At 37.9% G+C, this 21,307-nt stretch overlaps 1 protein-coding gene across 8 annotated transcripts in view; it reads left to right on the top strand.

Moving 5' to 3' along the window:
* Positions 1-21,307, top strand: part of GRIK1 (glutamate ionotropic receptor kainate type subunit 1) — a 369,304-nt gene that overhangs the window by 206,371 nt on the left and 141,626 nt on the right. The window lies entirely within an intron of this gene.

The following is a 21,307-nucleotide window of genomic DNA, read 5'->3' as shown; positions in this document are numbered from 1 at the left end:
TTATTTTTTCATATGTGTTTTCCTGTGACTCTTGCAGATTCTTTTTCTGTCATGAATGAATTTCTTTTTAGTCACTTGCATCTCTTGCCTACTGTCAACTCCTCTGTCTATTGCTCTCTTGGCGGAAGGAGGACTTAAAGATCTTCCTTACAGCTTTGGACACTATGTGTACCTGCTGTGAACATTTCAAGAGAAAATGGCAGATCGCTGCAGCCTTTCTCTGTCCTTTCCATCAACAATATTCCCCCAATGCCTTGAATTTTATAAAGTGTTCTATCTGGTAAATGTCTGTAAATGTACATAAATGTCTATCAAGTAAAGGTATACAGTTTACTAAGAATGATGAAATCTTGGTGATATCATTGGAACATGAATTCTAACAACAGTTTGGGGATGCTTAGGTTTTTTGGGTTTTTTTTTTGTTTGTTTGTTTTTGTTTTTGTCTTGTGAAGCAATCCTCTCTCACGGAGGTGCTTCCGAACCAAATAAGAATGTTCTAATGGGTGGGGACAGATAGAGCAAGTGTCTGGCGATCCATCTTGCAGATAGTTACTAAATTCTCATGTTTGAGAAGAGAGGTTCTTGAAGTTTCATGAGCCCACCAGCTGTTCCAGAGTCTGCTTGAGAGTGGCAGTTCATTTCAGTAGGATGAGCTGTTGGTGAGGAAAATGTTTCCTACACTTTTACAAGATTCTTCTGGCTGATCTAAGAATTAAATTGACATGAGACACATTAATAGGAGGGAGACAAATTTAATTTTGCTCACATTGGGAACCTCACCTATACAAGAGGCTCAACCACAGGTAAAGTGAGGCATGTATGCCACCCTGAGCTAAGAAATGGGATAGAGACCTGGGCTTTAAAGGAGAGGAGGGGAATTCACAGGGCAAGAAGAATGACCTTTGGTGATTAAATGTTTGCCCTGCCATATGGATGGGTCACTCTGAAAATTTATCTGTGGCAGTAACTCTTTTTTTGGAGAAAGACCTGCAAGTTAGATCTTCTAGGTAGTTAAGGGAAGATAAACGTTTCCCTTGAGCCCACAGCGTCTCAGTTGCCTTCATGCCAAATAGCCCACATGCCAAAGTGTCACATTTTGGGGAAACTCGTTCTTCTGAACACCTTCAGTTGCAAACATCATCATGGCTTACGTGCCCCTGGTCGCTTTATTATCTTCGAATGGGCAAGCAAAATTCAGTACTTAGGGGGAAAGAACTCTACCCCAAAAACATATAAAGTAGCATAGACATTAAGCGATAGGAGGGTTTTTCTGAATCATAGATAGTCTGTTTTGCCATAACTGACACTAGTTTGTAAATAAGGAAATATGTCCATAGACTCTAAATGGCTTAAAGTAAAAGGAGCTGTATTTTATGCAAGAAGTATAACAATAAAGTAAAGTAATTATCTGAAAAATATGTGCACACTTTTAAAAAACACAAACCATATTTACATTTAATGGCATGACAATTGTGATTAATGTACCTTGGGGATTGGGGAACCATAATAAGGGCTTTATTTATTAGCTGGATGAATAATTTTCTTTTCTACTTCTTTTAAAATGTAGAAACATGATCAGAAGAAATATAATTAGAAATCAGAGTGTCCAAATTTTAATGAAGCCTTGAGAAGCTCAGGTTTCTTTCCTACTTAAAAGTATTTTAAAAATGAAAGAGAAGAGAATTCAGAGATGACTTTCTAATATAATTAGCTTTTAACCTGTTTTTCTGAAATCAGCTATGGTCTATGTAATGCATTATGTAAGTGAATCAAGATAAATAATCTTTTTTTCTATACAAAAAAGAGGAGACGGACAAATTGCTCAGAAGTCTTGAAATGTGAATTCTGCCAATTGGTCCTTTGGGAAATATCTGTCTTAGTTCAAACTGATCTCTTTGGGAAATAGTGAATCTCACTGCTTAATAAGCATAATGGGAATTTTATATAGTACAGACACTGTTGTCAAAGGGGATATGGACGTGCTACAGAGCTTTGAAAGCTAAGATTTCTGACAGGGAATGAAGACCCTGCTGGCTGGAGAAAAAAAAATCTCTGTGAAGCCATGTTCTTATCTTTTTGCTTAAGAGATAGCTGAACATTTGAAATCTATACATTTTAAATTCTTCCGAAAGAATACGGCACTAATTGTACAAATTATACTCTGACAAAGGATGTTAAAATCAATGAAAATGAAGATGCAAACTTCTGTCTAAAGCTGAAAACAGTAACTTTACTAATGGAAAATTTCAGAAGTTTCGGGATCTAGCTTCGTCAATGGGCTCAAAATAGACCCAGGAGATGATTTCTGAAGTCTTGAGTGAATAAAACTAAAAGGCTTTGTAAAATACACTATGATCAGGAAAAACCATTTCACCTGGATCAAGTAAGAGCTGTTATATACCTTTCTACTGTAAATACTAGCCCCAAAGCATGAATTTCGTATCTACTTTATATTCTCAAAATCAAATTTATTTTGGCTTGTACAGAAGTTGGAGCAAAGTGCAAAGGCAGTAGAAATGTCACCATGAGTTTTGTACATTATAATTTTTTACAGAAATAAGCTTCACAATCTCTCTTTCTCCACTTCTCCCTGCACAAATGTAAAGGATGTCTTTGAGAGACAAGAGCCAGCATAAGGGCTCCAAGAGCCTCAGAGCACGCGATGCCCAGTAACAGAGGCATTTCTGATCATGCACCTGGACTATATTACTGATTCTCAAAACAGATGTGACAACTCACCCTCTTTAGGTCTACATGGTCAATAATCAATGCATGCAATTATGCTTTGCCATTTGCCATTGTCAAGTGTTACTGACACCTACCGCTTTCAAAGCTCTGTCCTATGCATTATAAAGGTATCATTCAAGTAAATTTTGTTTTTTGCAAGATACAGGTCTACGACATCCCTTTGAGTCACTGTTGTCAGAAACCTGATGATGAAACTGAGATCTTGAGTTATTCAGGCTCTCACCATCACCTTAACAATGATAGTAACAGCATGCCTGGTTCTTGCCTTTCAGTTAATTCTCAGAATGCATTTCCCAGGGAACCATGTTTGCTTATGTTTCTTTTATTATTCAGACGTTCATGTTTTAGGTACACTCTGGCACTTGCCTGTACACTTTTAGTGACTTCACTTAATTCTGTGCTTTTTGGGTGTTAATGGAGGAGTACTAAATGAAAGCAAGGGTTTTGTAACCATACTGGCTCACTTCCCAAACTCTAATGTTTACCAGCTATGTGGCAGTGAGAAAACTTTTTAATGTCTCCAAGCCTCAGTTTGCTCTTCTAATTTCTTTTAATGTTAATTTATTTTTGAGAGAGAGAGACACACACACACAGAGTGTGAGTGGGGGTGGGGCAGAGAGCGAGGAGACACAGAGTGGCTCTGAGCTGTCAGCACAGGGCCCGACGTGGGGCTCGAACTCACAAACTGTGGTATCGTGACCTGAGCCGAAGTCGGCCGCTTAACCGACTGAGCCACCCAGGCACCCCTCGGCTTGCTCTTCCAGAACATCACTATGATAGCATCTATCTCACAAGGTAATTAACTGAATGGGTTATAATAAGATAATAATGTACATAGAGCACTTGGCATCATGTCGGAATGTGGAGAGTACTCAATTCATATTAAAAAATCTATTTTTAGTACCTAAGCTACTCTCCAACAGAAAGGAGGTGCATTGTTAAACTTTTCTACTTCACCACTGAAGTAGATACACGACACTCCAGGTGGTTAAAGCTACAACTGTCATCAATGCTTGGGTAAGAAAGCTACTCTTTGATGTGACTATGACCACAGCTCCTCAGTATAGACCCAGGCAAGGTCAGGATTAGGAGACGAGTGGGCAGAGCCATGCAGGTACAGCAAAAGATCCTGACTTTATTCATAATTTAGATGGTTTGTTCAATATAGGGTCTTTTTGAATTAAGTTTAGATTTTTAAAATACTGAATTAAAGTGTTATTTATCTCAATTACTGATTTTTTTTTTGGTGCCCCGTTACATTGTATATCCCAGGCAAATGCCTCTGGCCTCACCTTGGTCCTAATCCTGGCCCCTCAGACTTCTGTCCCCTCTCTCCTCACCCTAGTACATTTAGAATGGTGTGAGCCCCCCTTACCCTCGGGCTGGCTTCCACCAGTTGATTATGATAGCTCCCGGGGTCATTGCTAACCCTTCAGAGTCACCATCAGCAGTCACTCACAAATCCTCCTGTGCTATGAAGTTGAGTGCAGTTTTAGCTCAATTTATGGGCTCAGTCTGAGGCAGTATCCCCATCCATGCACGCATTCCTGAATCTTACTGAGTTAACGTTGCAAGGAGAAGGGACTCCAGGAGAATGTCTCTAGGACATTCATGCAACAGAAGGGGGGATCAGTGATCTTTGATTCCCGAAAACATCGAAAAGTTCATCCAATAGCAAATTACAAGTTACTGTCCCATGTCCTACGAAAAGCTGGGTTCTGAATGTTAATGAAAGTAATAAAATATCTAAATTCCATCCTCAGAGAAGATTGGGCATTTGGAAGAAAACTGACCCAATATTTACAGAATGCTTTCAATCACTCGGCATTTTCATAAGTCTGATGGTCGTCATTTTGTGTTTTCAGCCCCATTTGGTGAGTTAAAAAGTTGAGGGACAGAGAGATTTATTCATAAAGAATTTCTGAGGAGTTCAACTCTTGATTTTGGCTCAGGTCATGATCTCATGGTCATGATCCCAGGGCCATGAGGTCAAGCCCCGCTTCAGCCTCTGTGCTGAGCGTGGAGCCTGCTCAAGATTCCCTCTCTCTCTCTCTCTCTCTCTCTCTGCCCCTTTCCTCTGCTCTCTCTCACTCTCTCTCTCTCTCTCCCCCAAATAAAAAAATAATAAAAAAGATTTTTTGTATAAATTAGAATCAAAGCTATAAAATGCATTTACAGTGAGATTAACTGTTATATCTGAGTTTTTTAGTCCTCTTCTCAGCCTCTGCAATTATAGTGCCCAAGGTTCTCTCCAATTTTCAGCTTAGGAATAATAAAATGTATCACAGTGCTTTCATATGGCATGGGTCACACTACCCTGTCCTGCCTGCAGATACCCATGTACTCTCAGTCAAGCCAAAGATCTTCATGGTGGTCAGGTTACAGGGTGACCTACTCTACTGGTTTCAGCATGGACAGTCCTGCAATACAGGCAAACCAGCATGGCTGGTCACCCTTGTCGCTAACCAGAAATGTCCTCCACATTGCAAACACACATTGATTTTTTTTCTGGTTGTTCTTCTTGGTTAATTTTCCTTTTTAGTGATCTACACAAAATACATCGGTGTGATTTCAGCATTGCTATTAAGAATCATCGGTACTCTTGGCTAATGCTTTGGACTTAACAAAATGCAGTGGGCCTTGGCAATACCAAAGATAACCACAAGGAAAAGTGTGAAAAGCAAACTGCACCTCACTTGTCAGAAAGCAATCAACAAATTAAGGATGCAAAAAGTTAAAGATACTCTGAATATACATTGTGAAATTCTAATTATAAAACAACCTGCTTAAAACACAGATTAGACCATTCATTGATCACCTCTTCCATGCAATGCACTATACAGTGGTTAGGACTATAAAGACAAAGAAGACAGTTCAGATTTATGGCTCCAAAAGGGGGACGAATATAAATAAATTAGTGCAATACAGACGAAGAGATACCATAGCCAAAATCTGTATAGCTGGAGAAAACAAAAAGGCACGGGAAAAGTTGATTTCCATCAAAAAGGCACAGGAAAAGTCTATCCCAAATTGGCCAATATTTTCTGAATTTGATGGTCTTTTCTCATGCTCTGCCAATGATACACCCCCTTTGTTTCTGCACATCTCAAAATTCTACACATCCTTCATAGCCAAACTGAAAAGTTTAGGAAGTATATCCTAACCCCCAATCAAGATTTACTATTCATTTAACTCAAATTCCACAAAAATTAGAATTTATTGTAGTATAGCATATTTGCTAATGTATTTATGTTTGGTTATATGCTTTTTAATAGTTTTTTATAAGTTTATTTATTTATTTTGAGACAGAGCCCTATGCGGGGCTCAAACTCACAAAATGTGAGATCATGACCTGAGCTGAAACCAAGAGTTAAGACGCTTAACCGACTGAGACACCCAGGAGCCCCAAGGTGATATGTTGTTTTTTTTTCTTTTTAAAGATAGTTACCTCACACTATATACAAAATACATTATAAACATTATTAGAGCACTAACTAAAAATCAACAGAAAAAAATTAGACGCCACTTCTTAGAATGGAGAGAATTTTCAAAGCATTAGAGCAATGAAACAAAATTCGTAAAGACAAAAATATCAGTTAGAACTCTGGTGGCATTTAACAAAAACCCGCATGAAAGTAGTTTAAGCTGAAAAGGGGGGGTGTTTTTTAAAATCTATGTTGAGATGCAAATGCAAGAATGTGGCTGGACTTCAGAAATAACTAGAAGCAGGGAGCTGAACCCCATTAAGATTTCTCTTCCCTGTCTGTGCATCTCCTTCATTCTCATCACTGCACATGGCTGCCCCCATTTCTTTCATCAATATAGTGAAAAGCAGTGTGCCAACAGCTTTGGAACTTTCCGTCTTATGGTTTGGGTACCTCAAGAGAGACAGGCTCACTTTCTCTTGGTCCTGGGACATAAATCCAACAAGCGAAACGTTAGCATATGTTGAAACACTCAGCTGTCAACAACGCATAACACGTCCACTCCTTCCTCATCGCAAGACTGGTATAGAAGCAGGAGTGGGAAGCTGTTTCCAAAAAGAAGTAAACATTTTCACTATAAAAAGATAGATTGAATTACATAAAAATATAAAACTTTCATCGCCAGAAAAAAAAAGTTAAATAAAATTAAAGGCATAGCCAACTAGAAAAAGTATCAGAACCAATTATAAGAAGATAATTTCCTTCCTTAATGTATAAATGCATAAGATCAACGTAGATACCCCATCCAAAATGGGCAGGAGCCAGGATTTAAGAATGTGTAAAAGAACACATACAGAGAAATACAACAGGACATTTCGAGAAAATGTCCAGCTTCATTAATAGTCAATGAAATGTGAACATAAATAACCATCGGTTGCAAAGGTTTTTGCCTAGGGAATTGATTTATTTTTATTTACAATGCCTAGAAATTCAGAAAAATGTGCACTTTTATATACTCATGGTAGGCATGTAAATTGATGAACTCTTTCTTGAGAATGACTAGGTAATATACATCAAAATCTTTAAAAATTAACATATTATTGACACTGAATTTCACACAGAAGAATTGAGGAAAAAGATACCAGGAAAACACTATTTTTTTCACAAAGATATATTTATTAAAGCATTATCTTTGATAGCAAAGAATTGTAAATAAAGATGTCCAACAATAGAGTTCTCTAAACACACTTTTGTTTTTGAGATAGAATATTATACATCATCAAAATTATATTTAATAAATATTAAATAACAGAGAATATCATTGAGACAAAAAGCAGAAAAATACAACATTTTGTATGCAGTATGATTCTACTACAGATGCACATACTGCAAAGAACATCAAAAGAAAATACAACTAAATTTTGATATCATTAACTCTCTGAGTGGTGGAACTTTAAATTATTATTTCTTCTCCTTTTTTGTATATGCTAAACTTTAAGTAATGTAGTTAAGCAGCTTTCTTTTAAATTAGAAAAAAGAAATATTTAAAGAAACTTCAAATTTTGAAATTTAAAGATGACTAACTGTTAAGTCAATGAGGAAATAATGCATTATTTTTAAAACATCTATAAAATAACAAGAATGCAAACACATCTAGTAAAATGTGTGAAATATAGCTGAAGCTGGCTGGAAATGTAAATATGCAAACCCAAATGCTTTAATAAATAAAGAAGTATGGATACACTTATAAATTTTTAATAATTAAAATGACATAAAGTACAATTTAGGTATAAGGGGAGATCCATGAAATTCCCCCCAGTGCTATTTTTTAATTTTTCAAAATAGGCAATGAGGACATTCTTGGCATTTATCATGAGGGATGGGTTACTGCTTCCTTACACTAGATATTTTTCATGTTTTATCCTGACAAATAGTACAAAAATCAATATACTTGATATTCAATCTCATGTTTTAAGAACTTTTGAGCTCATAAGTATACTAACATAATTATATAATAGCATATGCCTTTGATTCAAGCCTAGACAATGCAATAAGCAAAAAAAGAGATAATGGATATTTGGAGACGATCGCATTATGAGAAAACTCAACAAATAAACAGAAGATTCAGTAATTATAGCTCAGGAAGGCAAGTTGATGGAGATACACACAGAAAAATATAATCAATTACAATTATGCCTATCAATAATTCCTCAATGAGGTCCAGGAGTAAAACAAAATTAGTAATAATATATGTATAAAAGATAAAACTCAACTATCAAAAAATAAAAACCTTTGCAATATCTAGGAAAATACATTAATGTGTGATTTGTTTCTGAAAACTAAAATAAAATAAAACTAAGAAATGTATGCCTATGCTCTTAGAAAGATGGGATATTTTTTTATAATTCAAAAAAAGCAAGTTATACATTTCACGATATTCCTAAAAGAATTTCAATCAGTAAATAGGCAAAAAATTTTCAAGAAAATTATATATAAGAAGAGTAATTTAGGAAGACGTGTCCATTTCCCAGCAAGTGTTAAAGCTAGTATTAACACAATATAATGCTAGCATATGCATAGGCAGAAAGGTCAACAGGACAGAATTAGTCAGGAACCTAAATTATGTACTAACTCAGTATGTGATGAAGACGGTGTAACACATCCGTAGGTAATTATATACATCAGTGGGTAATTATATATATGTAGCATAATTATGTTAGCTTTTCCCCTGCTACCACATGCCAGAATAAATTTCAAATGGACTAAATAACTAATTGTGGAAAGTAAAATATCTTTTTTGAAATCCTAAGAGTAATTATGTATGTGAATATTTATCAATTTGGTGGATAGAGTAGAAACTTCTAAACGTAAATATTCCAACAGTCTCGCAAGGCCAGATTCAGTGACTGTATCAAATCACTTCCCCCAAAACAGAGGCTTTTTTTTTTGTTTCCAGAATAATCTGCATGTTTACTGTGAAATGTCTGGGGTTGTTTTTTTTTTTAATGTCAAATTGGCTTACATACAACACTCAGTGCTCATCCCAACAAGTGCCCTCCTCAATGTCCATCCCCCACCCTCAGTTTGTTCTCTGTATTTAAGAGTCTCTGTGTGTTTTCTTACTACACTGGAAATAGTGAGTTTGTTTCTGGCTCTGCTCCTCATGCCCTCCCTCTGGATCCCAGGCCAAAGGAGCAATTTTTACCTATAATATTCCAATCACTGGGACAGAGGGAAATGATAAAAAGCTCTGAAGGTCCTCCTGATGGCAGTTAAGCCCTCTGTCCACAAAGTGACATCTGTAACTTTTGCTCGCAAGTCACTGGACAGAACGAGTCACCCAGCCCCATCCAAACCCCAGATGAGGTGCAATCCTCTCATTCATCCAGAGGGAAAGATCCAACGACCACAAGTGTTTCACGTTTCAAGGGGGGAAAAAATCAATATATTTGACATTATAAAACTTTAAACATTTCTCTGCCTAAGAATCTAATCAGCATTAAAAGCTGAATAATGAACTGGGAAATATTTGCAGTGAAAATGTCAAAGGCTTTAAATCCTTTTGAGTAAGAGAGTAACCTACATCCATAACAAAAACAATTATTGTCTCAAAATATAAAAAAGGCACAGGACGAGAATAAGCAATTTAAAATTACAGATATACAAATAAGTGGTAAATAAGTTTTAAAAATTAAATTCATCCCTATTCAAAGGCATGTATATTAAAGCAATAATAAATACTTTCTGCTAAAAGCTAACTTAAAAACCATACTGAATCTCCACAAGGTTGCAGTTCAAGTGGACATTTAGACACAGTAGATACAAAATACTTGTACAAGTCAGCTTCCCTCCTGCATGCAGTTTAGGATTATTTAACAAAAGCTTACATGGTCTATAATTTAGGACCTAATAAATACATTTCAAGGTGTTTTTCTTTCTCCTGGCCGAATCACGGAAAGCACAAAATGTCAATTATAACAGGATTTATAACAGTGAAGAATTAGCGGGGCACCTGGGTGGCTCAGTCAGTTGAGCAGCTGACTTCCACTCGGGTCACGATCTCATGGTCGGTGAGTTCGAGCCCCCCGTTGGGCTCTGTGCTAACACAGCCTGGAGCCTGCTTTGGATTCTGTGTCTCCCCCTCTCTCTACCCCTCCCCTGCTCACGCTCTGTGTCTCTCTCTCAATAATAAATAAAAACGTTAAAAAAATTGTTTTTAACAGTGAAGAATTAGTAACAACTTACCAAAAGAAAAAAAAAAGTGAAGTTGATTAGGTAAACCTGCTATATCCATTGAAATATTAGGCAACCATGAAAAATAAGGCTTCCTAGGGGCACCTGGGTGGCTCAGTCAGTTGAGCGTCAAGCTTCGGCTCAGGTCATGATCTCCCATTTCCTGAGTTTGACACCCGCCTCAGGCTTTGTGCTGAAAGGGTGGAGCCTGCTTCCAAATCTCTGTCTCCGACTCTTTCTGCCCCTCCGCTGCTTGCACTCTCTTAAATAAACATTAAAAAATAATAATAATAAGATTTGCTTTCAGGGGGAGATGACTTTGTGAAAATGCCAGGAGATAATAAGATAGCACCACTTTAATTACTTCAAAGAAAATTCAGTTATACGAATAAAAAGGAGGGAAAATCAACCAGTGTTAATAATAATTATTTCACCCCGGTGTGATTGCATTTTGTTGTTTTTCTTTCAACTTTTTACACAACTTACATGTTTTTAAAACAAAATTATTTAGAGAAGAAAACAATGTTTACTCAAATACTGGATAGTGGTCTCCATCACGGGAGTTCACCGAGTACAGCATATTTAAAAATATATGTAAATGAGTAGCAAGGAGAATTTCCAGAGAGAATTTCCAGATTTTACGACTTTCAAAATACGTGGTGCATGTTTCCAAAAGTTCCTACCAGTGGTATTTGATACACAAATCCCTCTGTGGTGCATTATTAATTGTATTTTATTTTTGACCAATGTCTAGCTTTCCCGGGTACATGTAATAGTCAAGTTTCTCTCTCTTCATCTGAGACTGAAGTGTTTCACAAAAAGATTTTCTCTGAGAAGTAATTTCCATAGAGCTTATTCATTATTTATGTCAGTGCAAACTCTGTTCATTTTATAGCGTTGGATCTTAGAATGTGATTATGAGCAAATCTAGGGTTTGCTCAACTCAAATACCTTCTGGGCTAGCATACTTTAACAATAGTGATACAGAGTTTCAATTTGATACTCTTTGTTTTTAAATTTGTTTAATGTTTATTTATTTTTGAGACAGAGAAAGACAGAGCATGAGCAGGGGAGGGGCAGAGAGACAGGGAGGCACAGAAGCTGAAACAGGCTCCAGGCTCTGAGCTGTCAGCACAGAGCCCAACGCGGGGCTCGAACTCACAAACTGTGAGATCATGACCTGAGTCAAAGTCAGACGCTTAACCGACTGAGCCACTCAGGTGCCCCTCAATTTGATACTCTTTAAAGGAACAGGGTAGTAGTAAATATGTGAATGTTTAAATCAGACTCTAATTTTTTTGAGATTCTAAAACAGTATTGTTACCTCGTTCACCATTTTGTACAATTTTCAAATCAGTAAATGAAAAATTTTATTGAAAGGATTTTTTTGATATTTCAAATAAATACGCATAGATGTTAAAAAAAACTAATAGAAAATAATAAGAAAGAAAAAGAAAATGTAGCAAAGGACTTTGCATTTAAAAGATTTACATTAAATGTTAAGGACTTGCCTTCTGTCCACAACATATCTTTGAGATGATTGATTAAAAGATGACTTTTTCATAAAATGCAAACCATCTTCATGCTTTGGTTATTTTTTAATGAAAAAGGAGTAAAAATTGACATTAGAAATTTAATCCTAATTTTTCAAAAAGCAGCATCATAATCAGAGGGTTAATATTTCTGATCAAGAACCTAGTGTCCAACTTTTCATTACTATAATCAAATGAATGAGAAACCATGGGCCAACCAGAGTCAAATTGTTTCTTTATTGTAGGACTTCCGAGAGACCCTTCTATGTTATTGTGCAGTGAGGATTTCCAAGAAGGAATGATGCTAAGCAATTTTTCCTAAGCGGACCTGATCATTGAACTTCCTTTTGCCTGTAGCATTTCATGGGCAACTTCTGTGCACACACATTGGTAAATACTGCTCTGTCGGAGCTGTGAACTTCCATTTGTTCTGGCTTCAGACAACAGTTGTCATTTTTAACAGCAATATTTATTTCGTTTTCAGCAAGGAGAAATTTCAGCTTCAGAGATGGCAGAAATAGGGCAGAAGAAAGCTAGGCAATTGTAATGAGGTGTAGAACACAGCTTCCTTAAAACTACAAGATATGAAATTGGCATATTCCATTCATTTAACAAGTAGAAAATGAAATTTGAGCCTTTTGGTATGAATCTGTGTCATTTAAATGAGATGCTAAAAGCTCTCAACAGAGAGTACAGTGATCACAAAATTTCACGAAAGTAAATTTGGCATGAATCCTTCAGCAATATTCCTGATTCTTGCCTGAAATCTGCTGTTGAATAGGAGATGAGCCATTCTGCTAAAGTGTTAAGGAGCTGGTGGCCCTATGACAGGTGAGCCTTTAAGGAAGGGTCAGAGCTTGAAAGTGCTTGAGGACCATGTGCCGTAATGGTTGGGAGACAGGGAGCAGTCACTGTTAACAAGGTAGAAAGAGGAAAGTCGGGGCATTCTCTACCACCTCACACAGCCACCTTCCTCTCTATCACTCTCATAAGCTTCTCTCCCTTGGCAGAACGTACTACCTCATCAGGCAGGGTGTTAAGTCACAAAGAAGAGACTCAACTCAACTGAATGGTCATTTTGAAAGGCAATGTACTATGTCCAAATCAAGACATTTAGTCCTGGTAGAAGGCGGAGATCAATAAACATTGTCTCCACCTTCAAAGGACAGTTAGACTCTCAGCTTATGATTTTACACCAAAGTGAATTCCCCAAATATGTACTGGATTATATGTTATCAAAAGGGAGGGAAGAGTTCACCTCTGGCTGGAAAAATCAAGAAAGACTCCACACTGGAGGGGACAAAGAGTGGGCTTCTTGTTCTGTTATGAAATAATTAACTACTGTACATAGTGTTCTTTTCTGTAATCTACCACCACGAGGCTGGGAATTCTGCTGATGGTGTAAACCAAGTGTGTCCCTCTTTGTGTCTTCCATTGCTGCCAGCATAATCATAGCTATTAATAGATGGCCAATGGGGCGCCTGGGTGGCGTCGGTTAAGCGTCCGACTTCAGCCAGGTCACGATCTCGCGGTCCGTGAGTTCGAGCCCCGCGTCAGGCTCTGGGCTGATGGCTCAGAGCCTGGAGCCTGTTTCCAATTCTGTGTCTCCCTCTCTCTCTGCCCCTCCCTCGTTCATGCTCTGTCTCTCTCTGTCCCAAAAATAAATAAACGTTGAAAAAAATTTTTTTTCAAAAAAAAAAAAAATAATAGATGGCCAATAATGTTGGATCAATTGAATCAAGTTGAATATTGAATATCACTAGAATAGAGTACCTTTCTTTGGCTTTGGATGTATTGTCTTTTCTTATTTAATGTGCAACTCAAATTTATTAAGAAAAATTACTGGCAGCATGTGCTAAACAGCCCATTATCCGTAGCTTTTCCATTAACTGGCCTTTCCCATAACCACTAACATCTGAACCATCTCAGGAATTCCTTACTCCAAGACATATTCTCTTCCTCCTTAAAGGTCATTCCTACTGAATTCATGCAGCTCTCTTTGAGACTCAAAGAGAGTTTAGATGTGGTTGTTGTATTAGGTGGGATGTCAAACACAATTCCCCCTCTTCAAAGGACACCAAAATCTGAAGATACTTGTAGAAGGTTTGGGCAACAGCCAGACCATTGAGGCTGGTCTTGTCCTTACCCATAGCTTTGTCCTTAATCAGGACTTCACGAAAGGTAAAATTTCAGGTGCCCCTTATCCATTCACTCTCCATTTGATCAAGGAACATGTGCTTCCCATCCAAATTCACCTAGCATGAAATCTTTACCAAGATTATATTGGTCTCCAAAAGTAAAACAAGAAGAGGTAAGCTGAGTGGGAAAGAGAGTATTATCTAAGGGAATCTTAGAATTTAAATGCATAGGCTTGAAATTAAAGGTGCAGTAAATATAGACCTATAGTAAATTGCTTATGATGTAATAAAATAGAATTATGGATATGGCAATAAAGACAGGCAATATAATACTGTATATTTAAGGAGTAGCTATCAGCAAAGGAATAGATCAAATTGCCATCTTGTTTTCTGCTGATAGCTTCTGGAATGGTTATCGTTCCACAGGCATGCAAAACAGGAATCAACACTACTGAAGCTTTCCATTTCTTGATTGCCAGCTAATAGTTTCACCCTTCTTTCCTGGATGACCTCGCAGTTTGTCACAATGGGCACACAACAGCTAGTTAAGGGGGTAAGCGAGGTTTATTAGAATAAGCATAATAACATCACGGCCCTGTCATATCAAGAATAAAACAGGAAAGTGTAACAAACAAAGAAACCCAATGCATTATATGGTACAGTTACTTGCTTTATTTGCAAAATCAAGTTAGAGAGCTAAAGATTGCTATTTGATATACTAAATAAAGTAACATTTTATGAAGGAGAAAAATATAATAATTAAAAGCATCCACTACTGAAAGTTTCTTTTTGTTATTAGTTTCCTATGGCTGCTGTAACAAATTACAAGAAAACTGTGTGGTTTAAGACCATAGAAATCCATTTTCTCACAGTTCTGGAGCCCAGAAGTTCAAAATCAAGTTTTTAACAGGGTCCAACTTCTTCAGGTTCCAGGAAAGATTCAATTCCTTGCCTCCTCCAGCTTCTGGTGGCTCCAGGCAATTCCTTGGTTTCTGACTGTATCATTCCAATCTCTGCCTCTCTCCATCTACACCTGCTCTTGGGTGATGTCAACCCAGTCTTACGGCTTTAAACACCACCTAAGCCTAAACTTTGGTGATGACTCCCAAATTTCTATCTCTAGACCACGTCTCTCCCACGGAATCCAGATCAGTATAGATGACTTCCTAGTTGACATCTCCACTCAGATTTGCAACAAGAATCACACAGTAATCATGCTCCAAATCAGGCACCTGCTCTTTTCTTCATCTTGGTGAATGGCAATTTCAGGCCGAAAGTCAGTCATTCTTGACTCTCTTTTCACTTCTAATTGGTCAGCAAATCCTGCCAGCTCTACCTTCAATTTTTTATTTAGAATTTCGCCACTTTTTGCCGTACCCCAACAACTGCTAATCTATACCAAACCATCCTCATCAGTCCCCTGCATTACCCCAGTGCCTCTGGTTAGTCACCTGATACTGTAGCGGCTTCAGTAGCAGCTCTCGGCTTTTTCTCTTGCCCCTCTCCTCCCTTCAGTCTGTTCATAGTACAGAAAACAGGGTGAGCTGTAGGGACCCTGTGCCATGTGTGTCTCCTTTGCTCTCACACAACTACTGTACTCACAACACTTCTGACATTTCTGGTCACCATATGGGTGGTGATTTCCCCACACCAAGCAATTCTCTGTGACACCTGCTGGGTGTTCTACAGTTTATCTCAATTCTGAAACTACCTACCTGGACATAGTTTCATACTCCACAGGATAAGGGCTGAGTGCCATGAGATTGCCTTGCTACTTCAGAAACCAATAGCTAGTAGGTCCCTGGTTACCCACAATTGCTGAATAACTCAGCTGCAAATCAGAGGTTTCCATGATTTCCTCCTCCTTGGATTTGATTATTTGCAAGAGCAGCTCACAGAACTCAGGGAAACCCTTACTTGCATTTGTCAGTTTATTAAAGCATATTAATGAAGAGATACACAAGGCAAGGTTTAGGAGGGTACCAAGCACAGAAGCTTCTGTTCCCATGGAGTTGGGGCGTATCACCCTCTCAGGGCATGGATGTTTTCACCACCCAGGAAGATCTATGAACCCCATCCCTCTGAGCTTTTATGGAGGCTTCATTACATAAGCATGATTGATGCACTTCTTGGCCATTGGCAGTTGGCTCCACCTCTAGGTCCTCTCCCCTCCCCGGAGGTCAGGGGGTGGAACTAAAAGTCCCAACCCTCTAATCATAGGGTTGGTTCTCTGGGCAATCAGCCCCCATTCTTAGGTGGAGCCCTCAAATCACATTATCAGCATGACAAAAGACAACTTCATTGCTCTTATCACTTAGGAAATTCCAATGGTTTTAGGAGCTCTGCACCAAAAAGGGGGATGAAGACCAACATATATGTCTTATTATAAATCACAATGGCACATAGGAAGATCCTCTTGAAATATGTCATTTGTCTACTCAAAACTCTCCAGTAGCTTCCCATCTCACTCAGAATAAAATCCAGGTCCTATTATGGCCCATAAACCCTTTATGATTGGCTCTAATCCACCCCTGTCACTGCCCTCTGCTCATCTTCTATCAGTCCAGACCCGACCCAGCTCACCGTCTTTCATCCTCACTGCTCCTCAAAATTAACACCAGGCAGCTCCTACCTTAGAATATTTTGTTCCCTCTGACTGGAATGCTCTTCTTTCAATGTCTTAGGTTCTTATTTAGAAGTTGTCCTCTTTGTGAGATCTTTCCTGGCCTCCTACCCTAACATGTCAATGCCTTTCTTCCCATTCATGATCAGCTCCCCTTCTGGCATGTAAGCTCCAAAAGTCAGATTTCTTTCTTTTTTTTTTTTTTTTTTTTTTTTTTTTTTTTACTGCTGTATCCCCAGTGCCAAGTACAGTGTCTGACTCATAGGAAGCTAAGCATTTTATAAATAAATAATTAAATAGTGAATGAATCAGTAAATGAAAAAAATGGGTTCTTCAGTAGAGTCATAGACATGGCATATACAATCAGTTGAAGTCAAAAAAAAGAACTTAAATATATGTGAGGATGTAATTTTATTACATTTCTGAATGCTATTACTGTACATGTATTATTGGAATACATTCACCATTACGGGGTAAGTCAAGTCAGAACAATATATTCCTTTTATGGGAATGAGATTCAATGTTATTATTTCAATGGGGTTTTTTCTTTTCTTTTCTTTTCATCATCAAACAAGATGAATTCCCTAGCACAATGTAGCTTTGCTTTTCTTAAATTCCTTTTGGGAAGGAGGGGCAAATCTCATACTGCCCACTCATCATCCAGCACAGGCTCTACTTAGAGGGAGCAGGTGTGGAAACAATAGACAAGGGTAGAACTGCTTTTCTTTAAGATGCCTGTAAAAGGGGCCTCCTTTTCTACCTAGTTATATCCACACTGACTTTAACTGTGTTAACTCCCTGCTTTCTGGAAAGCTAGTGACCACCCAGTTTTTTTGTCAGGGCTAAACACAGCTCTCACCTGGAAAAAAACATACACACTCCAGAGTAGTACCAAATAAATGCTCATTAACTGAATTACAATGTTGTAGGCATAGAGTTAGAGGGAAGGGTCTTTGGATGAAGGTGGTGATTTGAAGGAACATTAGGAAGCAGATTATTAAGTATCCCTGGAACCTAAAAAAATCAATCAATCAATCAAGCAAGCAATGGGACCTAGAGCCAAGCTGGGTCTTTTTCAAATATAGACAATTTCTGGACTCCATCCCATAACATTATGATTCTGCACAAATGGGATAGGGGCTAGGAAAAATGTGGAAACCATTGTTTACCTTAGGTATCATTGCAAACAGGACAGCAGTCAGTCTTAGCCTTGACTAAGTACTGCCTCTTGCCTAAAATGATCATGTTTTTTGACCCAACAATCAGTGAGTTTGTGATTAAAACCAATTCTCTTGGAAGTCTGGACAGAATTACGTGGCACAAACCACAAGCTCTTACTTGGCCTTCTTAAAGGCAACCTGTTATCTGTGCAGGATGTAGTCATCTCTGGTTTCCATCTGTGTCCATTTGGTCACAAAACAAAACCACCTGTCTTAGCCTGGACTTGTTGATGCAGGAATCTACCCAACAGAGGCAGAAACACACCTGTGGTGATGGAACTCTGCTGCCTAAATCCGTATTGAGATTTCAAGTGAGTTTTTCTCTGCTTACCTTAAACCACTGTACCAAATTTAGAACCCTATTGGAAGATAATTTTACATGCACAGATGTGATTTCCACTATAATTGTCCAGTTTCGATTTCAAAGCCCTTGGGGTAAAAAATGAAGATGTATATCTTAGCTTGGGTTGCCATGACAATATCACAGACTTGGTGGCTTAAACAACAAAAACTTATTTCTCATAGTTCTGGAGTCTGGGAAGTGTAAGTCAAGACATCAACAGAGCTGGTGTCTTTGAGGACATGTTTCCTGGCTTGTAGACAGCTGCCTTCTCTTCTGTCTTCACATGGATGGGTGAAACAGAGAAACTGAGAGAGAGAGAGAGAGAGAGAGAGAGAGAGAGAGAGAGAGAGACTGACCTTGACAGAAAAGGGCAAGGGGGAGGGCCAAAGGGAGGGGAAGAACAGAGAAGGAAGAGGAACAGAGGAAAGACCCAGGTAGGAGTTCCTCCTGTTGAAACCAGGAGATCCAAGCGTACAGATGACTGAGGCCAGAAACTAACTACATACAGAGCCCCAAAGACTTGAAATATCTCATTGACACCCCCACACCCACAAATTAAAAAAATAACCATGGGGCGCCTGGGTGGCTCAGTCGGTTGAACATCTGACTTCGGCTCAGGTCATGATCTCACGGTTTGTGGGTTTGAGCCCCGCGTCAGGCTCTGTGCTGACAGCTCAGAGCCTGGAGCCTGCTTCAAATTCTGTGTCTTCCTCTCTCTCTCTGCTCTTCCGCTGCTCACATTCTGTCAATCACTCTCTCAAAAAATAAATAAACACTATTTTTTTTAAATCATGCATGAGTCCCTTGGTGTGTGTCCCTCTATCAAAGACTCTGAGGTTCAGTTTTGTCAAATCTGAAACTATGAGGAAATGGTGAATGCTTAAAAGTCTGCTTCCTTAGGAGGAACTGGAATAGTGCCCATCAATGACTGTCCTGTCTCTATCAGATTGCACTTTCCTGGTACTTCCTCAGCCCTCTATATGCCTCACTTCACTGCAGGGTTTCGGTATTCAGCAGCAGCCCTTCCTAAGGGAAAAAGGAGAGTGTGGTGGGATGTTGAGCTAATGACATTTGTAACGCTTGTTTGGTGCCAGAATGAAAGAGAATTGCCCCCAAAATGACAAAACAGAGTTCACCTACTCACCACATAAGCACATAATAAAAACACTTGTCATTATCTTAAACTCAGGGACATTCAGCTTTATGTAAAAGACAACTATATACCAAAGGAACAATTTTGAGGTGAGTAGGCAGTTTTACAACAATTTCTAATTCCTCTTTATCCACATGTAATAATACTAACTTATTTCTGGGGAATGATTGAGTTTTCAGGGCACCATCCATGCGTTATAACATTCCGTACACAGAGAAATCCTCTAAGGTAAGAAAAGAAGCATTATTAAACCACACTTGGAGATGAAGGACATCAGAAATAAATTGACAAAGTGAGAATACATATGTATAACACTACATATTATAATGTATATAAATCAATTATATATAGTTCTATATAGAGAATATATATATTCTCTATTACATTGCCCTATGTGTGCATAGATTGGAGAATCCAACACCTGAGTTTGTCACAGAAAAGGCTTAGACAACTTGAATAAGCTAGGCAAAGTGTGTGATCTCTTAGTTCAATTTTTCATATATAAAAACAGAAATGCTACCTCATATATGGAATGTTATAAGGCTTAAATGAAATATTACCAAGGAGCTATTTCATGGTAACTTTCTTCCCAATATTTAAGATTCTTTCTCAAAAAAGAAGTGGGTGGACCAAGGTCCAAAATTCAGAATTTCTGATTCCCATTCTGGTATGTAGTCCCTCCTACCAGCCTGCTTATGCAAATAAGTGATGCTTACATTTGAGCCAATGACTGATCTTTCTCCCAAATAGTTATAGGCTGAACATTTTAAGTTACTTTCATCTCCATAAGAATGGTGATTCTGTATAAGACGCATTTTCTCTTTCACCATGTGCTTGAAGAGATAGACAAATTAAACAAAAAATGCTAATAATTACTGTGGAAGCCCTAACACCACACAGTTTCTGAACTTAAGTCTGGGTCATTCTGATTGTGGGTCAGCTTCATATCTCTTCTTCTATTATCCGAGCTTACCATTGCACTATGGAGAATCCACTTAGCAGTCTGAGAGAACTAAAAGCTTGCCCACCTGCCTCAGCATTGTCTGAGAGAAGAAAAATAAATACATAGATAAGGTCACTTAAGAGCAAAATTTTTCCTAACATTGACTTCAGAGTAAGTGTCCAGTAAGAAACTGTAGGTAAAGGTTAACATGATCTCATACCATGGTCACACAGTGCTCAACTTTGGTTTCTCAGAGAACAGGGAAATGATCTCTACAAGAATATCTCCTATCATCAGTCTAAAACCCAGAGACATTGTCAAAGGAAGCCAAAGTAATTTCATATAAACCTTCTCAGCTTTTGCAACCTGACATTGTAATTTGTTATTTAATACAGAAAATCAAGTGAGCAGGAAATTGCAAAATAATAATTAATTTATAATTAATAAGTTATAATAATTTATAGTATAAATAAATAGTAATAAATATTATAGATGTGTATTTGTTTACAGTTTTTCCAAAATAAAATCAGAGTATTTTTTTTAAATTACAGTTTGTCAATTAGAGTTCTTTTTATAAGGATACACGTAAATCATACAGTTGCTTGTGATGGTTATTTGAGATTTTCAACTTTAGATTTTTCTTTCTTTTCCTTTCCTTTTCTTTTCCTTTGCCTTTTCTTTTCTTTTTTTCTTTTCTTCCTTTCCTTTCCTTTCCCTTCTTTTCCTTTCCTTTCCTTTTCCTTATCTTCTTTCTTTCCCATATTTCCTTCCTTCCTTCCTTCCTTCCTTCCTTCCTTCCTTCCTCTTTCTTTCTTTCTTTCTTTCTTTCTTTCTTTCTTTCTTTCTTTTGAGTGTAGAGAGAACTTGAAGTGTTTGCAAATCAATCTGGCATAACCAAGTTTGGAAAAAACCTACAACTTACCCTCAGTAAGAGGTCCCTCAATGGTTA

The sequence above is a fragment of the Prionailurus viverrinus genome, chromosome C2 (assembly GCF_022837055.1).
Source record: "Prionailurus viverrinus isolate Anna chromosome C2, UM_Priviv_1.0, whole genome shotgun sequence".
Taxonomy (NCBI): domain Eukaryota; kingdom Metazoa; phylum Chordata; class Mammalia; order Carnivora; family Felidae; genus Prionailurus; species Prionailurus viverrinus.
Note: the sequence above shows the minus strand (reverse complement) of the source record. Positions and strands in the feature narration are given on the sequence as shown.